The sequence below is a fragment of the Anopheles arabiensis genome, chromosome 2 (genome assembly GCF_016920715.1).
Source record: "Anopheles arabiensis isolate DONGOLA chromosome 2, AaraD3, whole genome shotgun sequence".
NCBI classification, from domain to species: Eukaryota; Metazoa; Arthropoda; class Insecta; order Diptera; family Culicidae; genus Anopheles; species Anopheles arabiensis.
In genome coordinates this window covers 33,230,974-33,235,324 of record NC_053517.1, presented here as the reverse complement: position 1 = coordinate 33,235,324, position 4,351 = coordinate 33,230,974, and positions in this window count along the sequence as shown.

The window sequence follows — 4,351 nt, the reverse complement described above, 5'->3', positions numbered from 1 at the left end:
AAGCTTCTGGACAAGGGAATCGACAACTCGCCGGGATCGGGTCGAGTAATGGACGCTTGGCTTCACCACCATGCTGACTAACTCATTTTTACGAGCTAGTTTAAATTATGAAAAACAAACCCTTTCCAGTTCGACCGAGAATCAGATGTAGTCGCTGGACGCCTTGCTTTCGTCCTTGTGGCCTAGTCAGACATCGGATAAACTCAGTGTGGCGTGTGATAAAGGTTGTACCAATGTACAAACGTCCGAGGTATCTGAATATATTATTTGCTTTCAAAATGAGGAATTGAGGAGGAGCAAGTAGTAAGAGAGTACCACAATTCTAATTGGAAAACACAAATAGAAATATATACCTTGCGGAAAGAGAACACCTGAAAGTCGGTTTGAAACGATTGCTAGTGGATCTATAATGTATGCAAAATTTGCCCTAGCAAAGATATCATTTTACCTATTTCAATGGTTGTACATTTGCATGCAAAACCAAAGTCCACAAAGAATAAACATGCTCTCATGCGCAAATGGTACATACTGATTCGGGGCCACCTGCCTATAAACCAGTGACCAGTATCGATCCAGTGAGAATGCAAAAGGCAAATATTTTTATCAAAAAGTTCATCTTAAATTACACATCCAAACAAACGTGGCCTGTGTGACTGTGTGGCCCTGGTCACTCCAGCTAATCAACAACAACAAGCTACTACTACTGCTACACATGTGTGGCTTTAATGTGTGCCACTGTTGCAGAGGCTGGCTGTAACTTTGAAAAATTGTAACTATTGCTACGACCCAGGCCCAATCAAACAGTTCCCAGAACCAATACGTGTCGCCACGTGTCCACTGTGTGGCAAGCAAGAGGGCTTTTCTTACCGTATTTGTGATGCGGCGATGACGCGCCAAGCGTGATAAGTTTCTATTTTTTCAACTAATTATCTATTTGCATCGTTTTGTGCCTGCGACGGTGGTGATGACGCGTGGGAGTGGTGTGGGAGTGGCGTGTGCTTTATCTTCCTTATTCTTTCGTAACGAGCCTCCAGCACGAACACGTCCAGTACGTCAGCAGCAGCAGCAGCAGCACTTTAGTTGAGCCAGTTTCATCCGTGTTACCACCTTATGCTGAATCTTTGATTGCGTTTGGCTCATTACCTGGGGATAGCTAAACTGTTAATTTACATTTACAATTTGTACTTCCTTTTTGTTGTGCGCCAAAAAAAACAGTCCGTTCCCCATATCACGATTACATACGAATTGGATGTTGCTTGATGAACATTTGAGGTGCGTTTAGCACCATATCATACCTCCGTTTCCTGCCCGCAGCAATAAAGCTCTAGCCCCGTTTATTCGCGACTGACGAAACGAACTGCCCCGTGGGAGGAGACCGATCCTTTTTCTTTCCCCTCCCTCCCTCCCCTACCAACCCACCGAACCTTGCGAGCGTGTGGCTGTTTAGTGTGCAAATTAATAGCCCATCGGGATCGGTTACTGCCTCGAGCCGGGTCGCTGGTTGTGGATTGTGGAGCTGGGACGATCGGTAAACGAATAAAAAGGAAGCGAAAATCCATTTAGCGTGCTAAATGGTTGCATCAACTTGTTTCGTTGTTGCTACGAGTGGAGCACAGCCGTCCAAAAGGCACGGCCGCGTTTGTTCCTTCGGGGCAGCTTCGGTTCGGCGACGTCTTACATTGGAACGTTTCCTTGCAGCCGCCGACGAGTGGAACGATTTCCTTGGGAACAGTAGGCAGCTTAACTATAGCTGTCTCTAATCTATTGTTTCTAATATAACACACTGCGGCCATGGGTATTGTGGCCATGGGCATGGCGTAGTTAGCATTTTATTCAGACGTTCCATCACCCCTCGCTCTCTCCGCTCCGCAATGGACAAAGTAGCACCGTAACTGGGCGCATTTATTTTCAAACAGAATGTGCAAATTTGCTAACATGCCTTCATTTTCATTTGCCTGCCCATCTTTTCTTCTGATGTTTATTGATATCATTAGCTGCCAGTGACGTTTCTGTTTTGTCATCAGACCAACCTACGTCGGTTTGGAATATGGGGCTCACTAAGAGCTGGGTTACGTTGGCCGTTGGCAATTTTTATTGATTTATATTTTACCACCGTGCGAGGCAAATGGCGTACTCTGAATGTATGTTATGTCAATACCAAAAAAAGGGGATAATACGAATGTTTTATAACATTCTTTCAATGGTGGTTATCGTCAGTCAAATTATTTAGTGAGTTACCTACTCAGTTACAGACATACCTGCCTCGGATAACGACGTAAGCAAAGATCCTGCGTAGTAATTTCAATTGAAATTGTCTATTTTTAGCAAACCCTGGTGGCTGATGATGATCATATAAGCTTTTTGTTTATTCAAGTTTATCACTTTGATGTGGTACACGATCAAATCGGTGGTGGTTTCATTTGTTTTGACTAAATCCTTACGATTTGTTTTACGTTACGAAAGCGTTACTATAGGCGTTACAAACGGCCAGCGGACTGCGTCGCTATGTCGCTATTGGTTTTAAGTGGAGAATGAACATCGCGTCACTGGTTCGAACGCGTCACAAGGGCGCGTCGTCATCGTTAGCGCAATCGGCCAAATCCATTGCTTGATAAGCTACCTAGATAAAGCTGGAAAAAAAATTCGACGTATCGAAGTATTCGAGGATTTGTAATTTTTTTACTTCAAACAAGGTTGCTCACTTACAGCTGTCTCACTTATCTACTTATCCGGCGCTACAACCGGCTTTACGCTCTTGGCATTTTGCAGGTGTGTTCGAAACCACACAAAGTCTCAACCCTTCATATGCCAGTCATTGATTTCGTCGTTTAGAGAAGATGCTTCTTAGCCATCTTGTTGCCTTCACCTCCTAGGTGGCATTTTCCATCGAAACTTCCCACTGATTTTCCCTCGAAATTTCAAGCTAATTCCCTTAAAGTCTCGTCTTTAAGATGTCTCAAAGTGCTTATCCTGAAGATTGTTTTAGCACAAGCCTTTTAAAATCGACTTTTATCTTTATTTTCTTTAAAAATACGTCCACAATGTCCTTGTCGGTGGCTTAATAAGCTTAATAAGCTGCACGACAGTGGTTGAGATCGCCGTACATGATGATGATGATTGTAATGGCTGCCTTTTTTTCCTTCTCCTAACTTATCTACAATTCATTACATCTTATAGTAAATATTTATAAGATGTGTACAGTAATTATCCCGGTTCGAATACGAATGTAAATTAGTGTGATGGTTTATATTTCTTTTCTGAAAACTTGGGAATTGTTATGTCCATTACCAAAATGAAATATTCTAATTTCTTCTTTCATGAGAAGGAACCATGTCATTTCTTTCCTTTCAATTTAAAAAAAAATGAAAAAAAACATGTTCACTTTTATTCGAAAAAATCACAACATGATGCGAGTGGCTATGTGGTATTGTGATACAATTGGAAAGCTCCTACAACCCTTAACATGGTTAGTTTCCCTTTTCCGATGGTACTTAGTTTCCACATTCACTATCTTCGCCATTCCACTAACTTTTCAATCCATGGTGTACTAAATCTGTCACGGATCTCCACACATCCGACGTTTACGACGTCATGATCAACTAGAGAGGGAGAGAGAGAGTGCACTTGGGGGTGGAAAGCCAAAAAGGGGAGCAACTCCTCCACTGAGATCGAACGGAGAGACAATTAGAGCGAGAGAGACCTAAAGCCGCGCACTGTTGCAATGCGTTCTGCGCGACCACTCACAAAACCTTCGCATCGTCTTACCTCCCCAATCCCAACTCCCCCTCTCCAAGCGTATGAGTGCGTTCGCATTATCACCTTTCCCTAGTAGGCGCAGGGTAGGGGTTGAATTGCGTTGCTACTCAGTTGTTCTCTCTCGCTCTCTCTCTCTCTGAATGTTTGCGTTTTGTATGCGGGTGTGATGTTTTGTTATTTATACCCAAGACCGACCCGACAAGCCGCATTAAAAACCCCCTCCCGGCCCTCCTAGCAGGGGGTTGCTGAGCGTGAAGTGTGAAAAGGACCGAGCACGAACAAACAAAAAGAAGACCATATTGTAGTGCGGTACCATACGCTCTCGTCGCCCTACACCACTGTTGTTAGTGTGTGTCTTCTGTAACCCTAAAACCGGCAGTAGTAGTAGTAGTAGTAGTAGTAGACGGCCACTACCGCTGTCGCGTAGCTGGCTCCCAGCGGCACACAACCGTACATCATACCCATACTACTACCCTGTCCGTAGTGGACGGTACGACGGCACCCTCTAACCTCGCGCTCGCCAAGGGATACGGTGGTGGTGGTAGTTCGCGAGCGAACCCCGATCGCGACCGAATCCGCGTTACCGTGGTGTAGT